This window comes from Betta splendens, chromosome 3, assembly GCF_900634795.4.
Source record: "Betta splendens chromosome 3, fBetSpl5.4, whole genome shotgun sequence".
NCBI lineage: Eukaryota > Metazoa > Chordata > Actinopteri > Anabantiformes > Osphronemidae > Betta > Betta splendens.
Window position 1 is genome coordinate 9,731,742 of NC_040883.2, and position 14,719 is coordinate 9,746,460.

Sequence of the window (14,719 nt, forward strand, 5' to 3'; positions counted from 1 at the left end):
AAGTCAGAGCGCTTTCCCCTGGGGAATAGCTCCTACTGGGCCCTAATAATACCTCAGTAATCTGAGGTTCTCAGCTGTTTGTCCAATCAGATGTTTGACAGCCATTAAATAAACAACAGCCGCTCACATCTTAAACAGGTTTTGTAACACTTTGCTGCCATCTAGAGGTGCGAAAGCAGAACGTGAAAGCATTTTAATATGTTTCCGGTTGAAGTCAGTCTAAAGTCAGGCCCACAGGTGACTGTCAAGCCGCCCAGCTGAATCCTGACCCAGTGGTCGGGGTCTGGTCCGGTCGAGGAGCATTAATGAAGCCTTTTGGCTCATGAATGTGAAACGCTGGAAGAGGAGGAACACCTGAAGATGCTGCTGAAACGTCGGGCGGCTAAACCGAGTCGAGAGACAGAGCTCACCAGAAGCATCAAAGGTCATAAAGCATCACACTGACAGCGTTTCCTTATGCAGATGTGCCGTGACCCGCCTGCAGTGTCACTGCTCTGGGTCAAGGCTGCTGCTCTCAGTGTCCAAGCAGACGCCCAGAACACGTTAGCCATGTTTTGGGAAGGAAACGGGCAGCGCTTTGGCCCGAGTTCCTATTCAGTACTTCACAAAGGCAACCAAACAGGTTCTGCTGGAGAAACAGTTCAAGACTGACCCAGTCCCGCTTGATAGGATGGGTCCAGTCCCTGGAGGTCCCGCTGGCTCAGGTTAGAAGAGAAGAATCCCAGATTCCACGAAGGAAAAGACAGAAATTATTTGGACTGAAAAATCCCACTGGTTGATTTCAAGTCATGTTAAAACTTTGTCCAGTTCTGTGCAGAAGAACTCATGGCTTGAGCTTTAATCTGTTCTCTGACCTCATTTATTATTCAGAGCCATTTACCACAGATCTAATCTGAGGCCACTGCACTAATACATGTAAGAAAACGGATGCAGCAGGGAAGCGAGCACAGTCACAGTCAACATATACGCAGGACTCAGAACCACAAGACTTATCTTACAGTGAGAGGAAAGAGGAAAAAAAGTGTTAAGCCGAGCATCAGGAGCCAGACAACTGGAACACTGACCAGAGTGTGAGGGAGGGAGTCTGGATTAAGGTTTGCTCTCCTGCAGTGGGAATGGGAACAGCATCTGATGGACTGGTCCAATAAGTCCTTGAGTAAAAGCTGAAAATGCCTCCAAGCATCGGCGACCAGCCACACAGAAACATTAGTACAAACATTCTGAAGCCACTTAAAGACAAATAAAGTCCAAGGCACTTCACACGTTCACTACGTATTAATGTCAACAGGCCAGAAGAGGGCGCTAAAACGCGCCTATCTACCGTTTAAACAATTTAATAGTTTAGCTACTGTATATGTAATCAGACATATAAAGGCAGAACAGTGATGGTGATGATGACAGTGGTGGTGATGGTGGTATAAACATGCAGACTGGGTCTGACAGCAGGGGGCGACATGGTTCTAAACATGAGCTACAGTTACAGCAGACTGTGTAAGTACATGTAGACTGGTAACAGTAGCATAGTACAAAATGATACAATGAGCAAAGTATCATTTTATTGCAGATACTTTCTGATTTGAAAATTTTTTTTGTTTCCGTGCACTGATGATGGACTGATTGTGGTCACATCTCTTTTTGGAACCTGCTGGAGCAGCCATTTGTCCCAGACAACCTGACAAACCTCAGGCTGCTGGACAGCTTTACGTCTCACAGCCCCACGCATTCAGCAGCTTTGTTCCCTCTGCAGAGCCGGTTTGTGTCAGGACACTTGCACAGAGCAATGGTCCAAAGTCTGCAGTGACTGCAGTCAAAGAGTAAAGACACCACAGAGCTTAGTGTGTGTCAGACAGTTAAAGTGGATGAGATGATGTCAGGCTCATTTTGCTCATATTTACCTACTTCCATCTGAAAATTAATGCGGAAATCAGGAGGATTCTATCTACTGTAACTATGTGTATCTGGAGATGCATGTATTTATAATTCCTATTTTTATTTTCAACCCTTAACATCCCACAGTTGTGTTTAAAATGCTCATAAATACACTGGACTGGACAAAAATAGGCATCTGGACTAGAAATGGTTAGAAACACATTTGTGTGGTTTGATAACATCTGGATATGGGAGCAGCAGCTGGTCCATTGTGCTTCTTCCGCATTCCTGGTTGGATCTTCGTGTTCTCCAAAGACTTATCGTGCGCTGATGAGCCAGCACATGTTCTGGCAGATGGATGTAAAGATTCCTGCTGGGATCCGGGTAGAGTCTGTGAAAAAACCCAGGTGATAAAAAGTGATGGGGCAGCAATGATGAAAAGGATGGTGCAAACACCCGTCACCAAACTCACTGTTTAGTCCTGATGAGGCTGACAGGACGCTCATTAGTTGATTTAATTATGGTTTGGACAAACTAACCTGGCGTCTCAGATTACTGTGTGCTGTTTATCATCTGCCCACCTCAGCCAAGACGAAGACACTTCAAAGCAGCCGTGACCCGATTGCTGCTCTGGCGCTCTGGGTCAAGGCTGCTGCTCTCAGTGTCCAAGCAGACGCCCAAGGCCAGAACACGTTAGCCATTACAGCCTCGCACAGGTGACAGTAAAGCAGCCAAAAATGAGGACACGCAGTTTGATGAATTGATGGACAATAACAGGACTGAAGACTTGTTGAAACTGGCTTAAGAGAAACAGGATGTAACAGATGTAACTGATGATTTTATTCTTTTCTCCTCAAATCATAGAAACCTAAAGTTGAATTGTTTGACTGTTCTTCCAAAAAATGCTAAATCTAATTGAAAACAAAAACAAAAACTGTAATGATCTGATTAGTGAAATATGTAATCTGGTGAATGTCCATCTTACGATGTTTTTAAATCCTAAAAGCATTTTCCTAGAACTCTTTCTGAAACTTTTTAAAAACCTTGCCGAGACCAGATCAAAGGCCTGAATAACAACCAGCTGAGGCAGAATCTAATTAGAGCGGCTGGTACGTCAGTTGTTCCTGTAGTCACATCTGCTCTGTCATTCTTAAAAAGGAAATATTTGGGCAGTTGTTCTTCAGATTACCCGAGATGCCCTTTGCCTCACACCTATATTTGTTTCTGCCACAATTTGGGAAACATCTGTAACAAGTCCTTCAGTTCCTTCCAGATATGAATAACGGACAATGAAATCAAAATGTTTTAAGTTTCTACACACACTGTTTCTCAGGAGGTCAAATATTAAAACTCAGAAATTAACAGTAAAGAGCAAATGATTTTAGCTCATTTCCTTTGCTTTGTCTCATTGACTTATGTAACAACAGTTTTGTAACTTCACAAGCAGGAAATTATAATTTCACAATCACCATCAATTCTCATATTTATGCCTGTAGCCAGCAGTCATTAACATTTTTAACAGTGTTACAAAAAAACATCAGTTCTTGGAAGGACAGTCAAAGCCTCACAAGCAGAACTTGAGCCAGAACCAGCAGGCAGGCCGCTCATCTGGCGTAGGCACAAGCACCAGATGGAAACATAAAACCAGACCAGGAACCACAACATGTTCAGAACCTTAGAGCCATTAGCTTAGTGCAAACTAGAAAAGTGCATCTGCGAATGAGTAACGGACAGTAACAGCATGCATCACATCTGAAAACTGTGAGACGTGAAAACAGTTCATGGTTCGAATTAACACAAAGAACAAAACCAATTAGTGCAACAGTGTCACTTAAACTGGATGAGTGAGTCATAGCCAGACATCCACGCTCTGAACGGAGGTTCTGCTACAGGGTCCTGATCTTTGAGCCACTGTGTGCAGGACAGGCCAAACTGTGAACAGGCACCGGTGAAGCTGCTGCTCCAACATCGTCAGCTTCGAACTGGAGCTCGGAATGAATGAAAGAAGTGGAATCGGACCGAATAGGCCGCCTGGTTCTGTGACATCAGGCTGCAGGAACGAGAAGCACGTCTGCTGTGCTTCAGCTGATTTGTTAAACTAATGAACTGCTTTTGTTTACTGTGTGTCTTTCATTCTCTTACAGTGGTCCTGTACTGTAGGTTCAGAACCACTGGCCTCTGGAACCCCTGCAGGGACAGGTCCCTTGTTTAACACTTGTCAGCGGCATTGCTGACAGTGTAAACGTATGGTCGCTTCGCAGCAGACGGGTCCCAGTAACTGAACCGTTGCTGTTTCTACAGTTTAGTCTGACTGTGGTTCTGTGAGCAGCCACAGTCAGAGGCACAGGACACAGCTGCTAACACTCAGCTCTGCGTCGCAGCGTGTGCTGTGAATGAGGCCGGTCCAGTTACGCTGGCTCCTGAGGAACGATGCTGATAGCATATGTGGGCTGAGAAATAAACATCTGTCCAACAATAAAAAAGCGCTGCTTGTGCTGCATCATCATCAGCATCCAAGGTTGGCTGTTAGTTGTGTAACGTTTGAACCTTGGAAAGTGCCTTGAGTTGACTGATGTTTCTCTCAGTCACAGTCCAGGGCCTGTATGACAGCCAGGCTGAAAGTGGGTCCACCTCAGGCCCATTACTTACGGGCTTGCTGATTTTGACTGACAGGTGGACCTTAGCCCAGTGATGCTGGACTTGCTGGTTTCAGCTTCTCCTGCCAGTGTTTGACACCTGAGACCTTTTTCATCATGCATCCACACAAATAGTATCTGTATGAAATGTGCTGATACATTCAGGCTGTGTCCAGTTCTGCCCGGTTCTCGTGCACTGTGATTCAAGTGCAGCTCATCCATCACGGGCCCTGATACTCATATCTGTAGATGTCATTCGCTCATTTAATAGCAGCGACATTAACACTCACCTGTGGATTTCCCAACCGGGGTTTCCTCACTGAGAGATGACTGAGACGACCCTGTGTAGTCACATTCTGGATAAACTAAGCGATGGGATGTTGAAATGTTTTGCTTTCACCCCCATCAGGAGTTGGATCTGTCTGTTCCCTGGCTGTGTCCCTCCGGACCTCTGCCAGATCTGATCCCATGCTCTGCTGGGAATGCAGGAGGTTTCGTCTGCAGAACAGCTGAAAATAGAAGCACATTGTCTTAACTTGGCCTCTGCTGCCGATGAAAGCGGGATGAAAACATGGACCTACCACAGCCACTCCTGTCTGGTGTTAGCTTACAGCTGACAAAACCACTTTATCAGAATAATTTGTGATGTTTAGAGTAACGCAAAGTCAGTGTACTGTAAAAACAGTGTGTGTGTAAAGTTGCCTGGCACCAGTTTGGTGACAGATGTTGGATCAAGGCCTTGGGTTCGGCCGATGATTGATGAGGAGCCTTGGAGTGAGCTGCCATGAACTCCAAGGTGAAGCCTGTGATAACACTGGTACTGGTCCAGACAGAGACCAAAAATAGCAGCGTGTCAAGAAGCGGAGCGTGGGCGGCGTCATGTTGATTCAGCTCCAGAACATGTAACCAGACCCAGATGCTGGGAGACATCTTATCATGGGCTTCATCAGGAAGCAGGTCCGATGTCCTGAGTCATTGTCGGACACCTCCACGCCACATTTGGGCAGATGATGCTGTGTTTTCAGCAGTTGACGTCTGGTCCTTGAACCGAACCGATGAGCCCAGTGAGCTGCGGTTCCCCCGTGTCACAGTAGCCTGTTCCAGTAGCGGATTTCCAGGTGTCAAACACATGGAGAGAGGTTCCCTTCAGCAACACGTGGGCTTCAACCGGGTCTGTCCAATGACGAGCACGCCAGAATCTGCCTGAAGTCTGGGTTCAGACTCCTAAACACGGTTCTGATGTTTCTGTGAACTGACCTGTACATTGTTTGTAATAACATTTCACAAGTATTAACCGCAGATTCTCGCTCATTCTGCAAAACCACTACAAACTTAGAGCCATAAAACTGGAGCCAGCGTTGTGTTTGTGTTGGTGCAGTTCAATTAATGTGACGGTCACTGGATGCTACACTCAGATAGAATGGTGAGGGCTGCGTTCTGTGTTTTTACTTTCATCACAGGTTCATCTTATTAATACAACAACGCTGCTTTGGAGGCGGGATTAAGTAAGAACACGTTGATCTACCTCAAGTCTAGATGTTTCCTCATTTCAGCCCGCAGAAGGAGACATTCACGGAAATGTGATGTGAGCAGAACCTTCAGTCCTAGTTCAGTTTTTCCCCCCTGAACCGTCAGCTCCTTGATATTTTCCCCGTGAATCGGTGATTTGCCAGCTGCCCTGCGCTGACACTGTATCTGAACAACAGGTGCTGGGACCCGTTGACCCTCCCCCGTGCTCCGCTCCAGCACAAAGGCTGGATTTGTTTGGGTCTTTGCTCCACCCACACAGCCAGGGGAGGATGTGGGGTGGGGGGTGCTTCGGTTTGCCCAGAACATCGTGTTCTGGAAATCTGTGTCACATTCTCTGCTGCCGTGTAAATAATGGAGATTTGCCAACAAAGCTGACACCTCAGAGCAGGAACAGCAATCAGAGTTAACCCATATATCAATTTTTATATTTATAAAATATTTAAATGTTTCATATTTACATATTCATAATTTAATCGTGAAGGGCTGAGCTGTGAAAGTGAAAATAATGCTTATTTTAACAGGATTTGGTTCTTATCTCTTTTTACTGGTTTCATCCTGGTTTCTTCAGTTATTTTATTTCTACCTGAACCTGCTTCTTCAACTTCAACCTATGACCAAGTATGAGCAAGTTGTGTAGAAAGGATTTAGGCAAATATTTAGAAAAGATCAAATGTTAGTCACTGTATGTTATAAAAACATCCAGATTTATATCTAAACAACAGCCTCCAATGTTTCAGATAAATAAAGTTTTTCCGTTTGAACCTGGACTCGTGTTGTGGCCTCAGCTCGAACAGAACCAGTGGAGCAGTGTGTGGTGCCAGTCATTTTGAATCTGCATAGAGAGACAGTCACAGTCCACATGGGACTAATTGGCGAAAGCACCAACGAGCTCCTGGGGTGAGAAACACCAACGTGTGACTTGTCCTGAAGTCTTTTACATCTTTGCATCATTTCTTGTCTTGACCCCAGTTTAGTGGCAGCGCACTAAAAATAATCCCCCACGTTCCTGTTTCCTATATTTTGACAGCGCCCACGTATTATTCTATGATCGTCAGGCATCATTACTCAGTTAACTCTTCAAACCTGGACCAGTTTCCAGAGGCACTGATGTGGAGATGTGTCATATTTAGCCTGTCATAAATCTCCCTGCAGTCTGACTGGATCCGCCTTATATCAGGCAGCCATGACAACAGATAAGCCTCCTCATGTACCCACACAAACATAAGGCATCCACAATAACAGAAGAACACAGAAGAAGAAGTTAATAACGGTGTGAGGGATCATCCAGGTGAGCTTGAGTCACAGAATCTGCTAGAAAGGTTTCTCCACTCTGAGGAAACATTTATTCTCCAGTCCTCCTCCACCACCACGGGGGACAATCTGCTCCAACTCCAACTACAGGATCATCCTCATTCACATCGTGACCCCCATCCAGAACCAACGGCTGTTCTTCTGAATGAGATCCCCGTCCTGCACCGCACGGATGCAGCTGATGAGTCAGGTTCTGGCTCCCAGACCCAGCAGAGGAGACTGAGAACACATAATTGATGTCAGACAGCAGTTTACATGTCGGAGCAGTGCAGACGTGTGAGGGGGTTCACCAGACCTCCACCGGTGGGCCCACGAGGACGCCGTGTTCCTGTTCTCTCTGGAATGCTCCTCCAGGGTCTGGTTTTTCCACGGGGACCTAGAACAGGAAGAAACCCCACTGACCTTTGTGTTTGTGATTCCAGGCAGAACCACAATAAAACAGAATCATTTGCATAAATAATACATGGAGTTAAAGGGCAGCTGCGCATTGTAAACATTCTCTGGGTTTACAAGCGATTAGAGATGCAGAGACCAGTAATTAACAGCTGTAAACCTGGAGTCACTCTCCTCGTGTGGTTCAGCAGCTCAGTCCATAACCTAGAACAGTCATGGTTGGCAACGTCCCACACTACTTCCTCCCCCCGGCCTGCTGGGTGACTGTGCAGTCTCCACTTAAACCCAGGACTGAATGCGGCATGCTGATATTTGCTGAGTTGCTATGCAGAATGCTCTGCTTCTTTCCTGATCTGCGATGAACTGATGAGATGAACTGATGCTCGCTGCTCACCTCCTGCTGACCCGCGCCGACGAGCAGCGACTGCGTTCTCCCCACTGGGTTTATCTGTTCTTAACATGGAGGTTTGGGTCACAGCGTCGCTCTCTATCTTGGTCCGCTCCACCTCTGGTCACTGAACCTAGCTCGCTTCACAAATCCACTTATGGGCTCACCTACAGCCTCCACATTAGGAACATTACGTGTGGGACAGCTGCCATGAGGAGCAGCACCTTACACCTCAGTCCACAACAACAACACAAGCCAGAACACGCACCGGATTTATGTAACGGCCATGTTGTCCCGGCCCAGTAATCCTGCTCTCTATGTGGGAACTCTTGTTTTCTCAGCAGATTAACCGGCAGAGATCCCTGAACGTGAACACAAGCTGTTCTCTGCGTGTTCCTGAAGTTGTTCTCAGGAGGACCAGATAACGTTCTTTAGATAATTTGATTATCTGAATGTTTACTGCCATAATCACAGACAAGCCAAAGGGTTGGACAGTAGCATGTCTACGTCTGGTGCTTCTGCCTGCTGGTTCTCCAGCCTCAAAGGTTCTCAAGCCACAACCTCAGGTTCCTTGACGTGAGCAGCCTGGTTCAGGCTGTGCAGAGAAAGGGAACTGACTGGTTTCATCACGTGTCCTGGTTCAAAGTCAATGTTAAAGTCTCCTGAAATGAAGCAAACAAAGAAAGTATCTGAGGCTGGAAGAGAAGCCAAGGCTGGTTAAAAGGCTGGTTGATTTGAATGAACACTCATCTCATCTGGGAATCATTTCCCTGCTCCACTGTTAATGTTTGGTGTTGGTTGAATAAAGTTAATAAGTCAGAAGATTGTTCCTTGGACATAAAAACAGACCATAAAAACATCATTTTAAGGCTCGGGTGAGTGGGGACCTATTTGTTGATGAGGAATGTGTCCTGGGTTGAAGTCAGGCTGCTCAGCAACAAATGTCTTACATTCTTACAGGTAATGTTTTGACAGAACCGGTTCTGCTCCTGGTAAATGATTGGGGGAAACACCAGGTGGCTGAGGCGGCGCTGTCCAGGAACAGGATTGTGGTTTGGACTCATGCAGACTTCTGGTGCGAGGATCAGGGGCTTTGAGGCTCAGTTGTTGCCATCTAGAACGTGACCACACAGTTCACTGTCCACTAATCTGGCAGCAGGATTTGTGTCTGATTTCAGTAGAACAGCTGATGTGTGTGACTGATCCTGCAGCCACAACACTGAGTCGAAGCCTGAGACTTTCCTCCTGCAGATTAGAATATGTGACAAATTGTACTGATTCAGTACAATTGAAAAAGCAGAAGCCTAAATCAGATGACATCTTAGAAAAAGATCTTGATGAGGACGTTAGTGCGGTGATTACAGCACCAGAAGAAACTCAGTGGCCCAACAGGTCTACAGGCCGTCTGCCAAGGAAGAATGTGTAGCCTTTGCTTCTTCAATGAGTTTGCACTACAGAAGTCTGTATGTTTAATGGCAGGGAGGCAAAACCTGAGGAATCTTCAGAATGATGTCAGGTGCAGGTGAGCTCTGAGCCATAATATGCAGACACTCAGATTAAAGGGCCTCTGACCTCTGACTGCTTGCTGCTTTAGCTCCAGGAAGGTGTAGAAGAGTCTGAAAGGACTTTGTTCAGCCTCTCTGAGCAATCAGCCTTTCAGTCCAAACATTGTTTGTCACAACATTTAATCTCCTCGACTTCCTCCTCCCATGACGCCGATGTTACAGGCCTTGACCCATCTGCAGCGTGTCCTCATCGACAGCTCTGTGGTTTACTGCATAATCTGGGAATGGTCAAAGATAAAACGTTCCTCCTACGCCTTCGACCCAGCTGGGATGACTCTGAGGAGAGTGGAACATCTGCTGCAAACCTGTGGCCGGCAGAGGCTGCACTTCGTTTAGACGGGCACACTATGCGGCCAATGACACGCGTGCGGGAAGGAAGGTACAGGCCCGACAACCCCCTCCTGGTCGGTACTGGAGCCCCGATGTCGTTCATCCTGGACAGGTTGCTCCTCCATCACAGAATTCTGCACTTTCATCTAAATGCATGTAAATAAAAATGTGTTTCACTTTAGTGAAGGATGAGCCATGTCAACCGGATTTCCTCCTTTTAAGTAGAAACGTGAAGGAAAACGTATCACCACCGATGCAGGTTCTGGTGACGGGAATCACCAGCCTTTCTGGAGTCTCTTCCCAGACTCTGAGCTGTGGAATGTCCTTCTGTTCCTTTACTGCCTCCATCCACCACTGACCTCCTCCGTGATCTTCATGCTCTATGTTTTCCTCCAGGCTGTTCTTTGGTTAAATGCTCACTTTGTGAATCATTACAGAAGCTTCATGTGATTTCACCGTGATTTCAATGTGAGGGACGTCAGGGTTTTTAAGCATTTTTAAGGTCACGCATAAAGGAAAGGTCCAGCAACACCACCACCAGCAGATTGTGGTTCTGAGTCCTGCTATGGGTTTTGCAGCAGGTGAAATTGCACCAGAAATTCCTGCTGTGATGTTTACGTGCTCGCACATGTTTGGAAGTGGCTTTGATGTGAGTAGGAACATCCGTTGCTGCTGGAAGGCAACCAGGAACTCGTGGGGTTTGTGGCTCATCACTCAGCCCCTCGCCCCTTTGTTCTGACATTTCACTTACTTGGGTGTATTAATCAAACGCTGCAAACGGCGGACGAGCATCTCATCAAGTCAAACCAACAGCCTCTGCTTAAGGTCTCAAAGTCCACGTTTCTTCCTTCTTTTCACTGGAGATTTATGAAGATGAGGCTTTTTGTACTGTAAGCTACAGTGCAGAATCACGTTCTGCAAAGGCCTGTCAGCTCCAATACGATCCTGACGTCATACAGAGACTCTTCCTCCATCTCACACACTCTGACACACCATATTGTCTACTACAGAAGCACAAATTGTTAAATGGAGTGTACATGACATGGTATTGTTGCGCTTCAGTTGCCAGTTGAGTCCATGCTGGTCCTGGTGTCACGCCATCCTCTAATGAGCCTAAATCCGGAGTGAACCAGCACCTCCACCTCCACAAAGGGAGCCTTTTTCAGACTGTCAACAATCCTGATGGGTCCCTCGTCACACAGTCGCCTGAAGCATTTCAGGGTCCAGCACTAGAAACTGGATCAAACCAGGTCAAATAGGAGGCCTGCAGAGTCCAATGACCTCCATCAGAACCACACCCACATCTGAAGGTTAAAGCCAGCCAACAACAACAAGCTTTAGTTCAAGCAGGTGAACTAAACTTTCAACCAGTGACTGTTACAGTAGTTGCTGCTGAGTTTCTCAGATTAGATTAGATTCAACATTACAATAGATACAACATGTACAGTACGAGCACAGGGCGTTTGACCTGTCGGCTGTCCATGCTAACGTAGAGCAGGTGTGTTCAGTCAGTGGTCAAGGTTGACAACCAGCTGGTTGACATCCCTAGTGAGCAGTGTTGTGCTCAAGGACACACCTGGCAACAGAGCCATTCTGCATCCAGGTGGCTTTAGTTTCTTTTTTCTCATAAAATTTGCTCATAAAATTTTTGAACCAACTCAACATCTCTGATTATTCTTGAATTTCTCGAAATGATGTCATTTCAATAAATTCATAAAGTCCTTTTTAAATGAAATTTTTAAGGTTCTCCTCTTCTACATTCTTCGGGCAGTGCTTCTCATTCACACACTGACTTATATTAGGCAACTGCTACATGTTGTCGCAGCCCCGGCCAAAAGGAGCTGGGAATCGAGTCCCCTGAAGGCTTTTTCAGGTGTCGATGCACAAATGCATTGTGGGTCGTGTTTGGCAAGCTTTAGGCTCAGCATGTGAGTGGTACTAGGGTGAAATTTGACTGCTCCATCTCGTTTTGATCTTTGCCCATGACATTTATAAAGTCCAACTGGTGCAGCAGAGAAACTGTGACACACTGACCTGGATCTGCAGCTCATAATGAGCTGCTAAGTAGACCGCAGTTGAAGCTCCACTTAGTCCTCACGCTCTATAGGTGGTCACATGACCCGTGGCTGCTGCCTATACAGTATAAGGCTCACAGCTACTGATTCAGTCAAACTGCACAGACACCTGTTAATTCGACGAAGATCTTGCTTCAGGAACACCCTGAAGCTCTGTGTCATACAGGATTTAAGGTCATGAGACTTGGATAAACCTCATGGTTCTATTAATACATGCTGCATTTGCAGAAACATGAAATCAGACATAAACGGCAATTTACAGTGAAAGTTCTGTAACTGCAGCAGAAACCAGGTGAAAGTTTACATCTTTTTTCTTCCCTGGTGAGAAAGAATTTAGGACTATCAAGCTATCAGTAGCAGGAGACCCAGCAGCTCTATGGTTCTGGATCAGATCACAGATCATCTATTTACACACGGTTCTGTTCTTGGCTGTTCTGTTTGTTTTTAAGTCACAATGAGAGATGAGGAGCTGAGTACAGCCAAGACCCCAGGATATTTACTTAAGAGACCAGCACAGACCAGCACGGACCCAGTTCAGGATAAACACGTCCTGGTTCTTTGTTTGCTTCAGTTTAGGTTCCCAAATCCCGTTTAAGTGTGTCACGGTGTCCTTCAGCTGGAAACAGACACCAAGTGTTTGGTACTTGTGTGAGAAAGTGCAACGAGAGAGAAAAGAGAAACTGGGGACGAGAGAGAGAGAGAGAGAGAGAGAGAGAGAGAGACAGAGAGACAGAGAGACAGAGAGACAGAGAGACAGAGAGACAGAGAGACAGAGATGGAGACAGACAGGAACACGTTTCAAGAATTGGACCTGTTGGTTTTGTTCATCCGTGGAGACCTAACCTCAGTTGTACAGATCAGTTCAGTGTTAATGAACATGTCAGGCTTCAGGTAGAAAGCAAATGTGGCATGACCCAAGATGTGTCCAGATGTGTCCAGCTGATGTTCTCTCTCCGCTCTGGCCCACCAGCGGCTCTGCCAGCGGTCAGACTCAAATAGCGTCACAGTCTGTTTTTAGACCCTTCTCTGAAAGCGGGTTCTTGGAGCAGCCGGGCTCACTGAACCGTCCTGCCAGCCCGCTCTGGCTCCGATGTGGCGGCCTGTAATGGGCTGCTTCTGTTCAGTGTGCCATGAAGGGATGTGTGGCACAATGAGCTGCAGAGACCGGGCCTGACCCGATGGTTCTGTGGACGTGGGATGGCTTTGTACTGTACGAGACACACAGTTACATAAAAATCCACTAGTAGTAGCCGCGACTCAACTTCCACCTGAGCTCACCTGACTGACATGTCACATTTAAATTGATCAGTTCAATAAATAATATCACTATTCATTATACGTCTCCTGCTTTTCTTTGTATGACCACATTTACTACGACGTCGTCATCAAACCTGCAGATTTGTACAGACTCATTTGAACCGGATGCAGTAAACTCACAGTGCTCCGCTGCAAAAGCAAGAAATTATTTTTTAAATAGTTTTCCCTTGCAGCACCAATGAACCCAGTAGCTGAATGTGTCTGTCATCAGCTTCACATGCTCACATTTCACCCTCCAAACATCTGAATCATCCCCACCTGCCAGCATGTAGCTGGTCTAAAGCAAAGTCCAATTCAGCTGCCAGATTAATGCATTAACATGGTTCCATGGCTGGATGCTCACAGAACTGGGTCAAGGCCAGGGAAACGTCTGGGCTGGTTGTCCTGCTTTAACCCTAAACCCAAGCAAGCAGAACTCTCATATCAGGACTCGAGTCAAACACATCCCACGATGTTTCAAATTGACCAAGGCCAAATTAGAATCCTCCAGTGTTTCCACAGAACAGATGTTTGTCGTGTGGGACACCTGTGATTCTTGTCGCCTTGTCTCTGTCACTCCAGGTCTCGTGCTGCATCTCATCCCTAATCTGGAGACCGTAGGACGTCCAGGTGTCATCGGGTGATGAGTAAATCTGATCTGGACCACGTGAGGAGCGGCTCCTAAGCCTGATCGTGATGCGTGTGGAACACTCCTGGGATTAGAGCTGGGGAGAGCGGGGAGACGCCGCGGCTCAGCAGGGGCGTCCACAGCGGCAGGTAATCGTGTCAGATCGGCTCTGGTCAAAGTCAGCTGAGCGCGGAACTAAAATCATAATAGGATGATCCTCTGCAGGGCAGCAGGGCAGCGGGTCACTACCACAAATACCAGCCGCGTGGGTCCGGTTCCACTTGGACCTGGACCTTTGCACGATTCGTCAGGGACAGGACGGGGTCCAGAAGAAGAGATGAAAAACCTTCAGGTTCCTTCTCTGGTTAATAAGCTACAAGCTCACATATTCTTTTCTCTCCGTGTGAGAATAGTTTCAAAAGCGCTACCAGCTTTCTGTGGGTCTCAAATTAACTGCAGACGTCTCATAAGCTGCTGATCTCTGATAAAAGGTTTCCATAAGTTTGATTAGAAAGTCCTTCAGTTCCCAGCCTCATGCTTATTCATGAGTGTGTTTGTGTGTGTGTGTGTGTGTGTGTGTGTGTGTGTGTGTGTGTGTGTGTGTGTGTGTGTGTGTGTGTGTGTGTGTGTGTGTGTGTGTGTGTGTAGCCTGTAGTCCCTCCCCTGCAGCTCCTCTATATATACACTGAGTGGGTCGG

At 46.6% G+C, this 14,719-nt stretch overlaps 2 long non-coding RNA genes across 2 annotated transcripts; both read right to left on the bottom strand.

Annotated features, from left to right (window-relative positions):
- Window positions 1–830: 830 nt before the first annotated feature.
- Window positions 831–6,253, bottom strand: LOC114852735 (uncharacterized). Its single transcript, XR_003785437.3, has 3 exons — window positions 6,031–6,253; window positions 4,796–5,014; window positions 831–2,260 (listed from the first exon to the last, which is right to left on the bottom strand). It is a non-coding gene; the product is annotated as an uncharacterized LOC114852735 (long non-coding RNA).
- Window positions 6,254–6,385: 132 nt separating this feature from the next.
- On the bottom strand, window positions 6,386–8,954 carry LOC114852713 (uncharacterized). The gene is made up of 3 exons (XR_003785431.3): window positions 8,134–8,954; window positions 7,642–7,722; window positions 6,386–7,565 (listed from the first exon to the last, which is right to left on the bottom strand). It is a non-coding gene; the product is annotated as an uncharacterized LOC114852713 (long non-coding RNA).
- Between the last annotated feature and the right edge of the window lie 5,765 nt (window positions 8,955–14,719).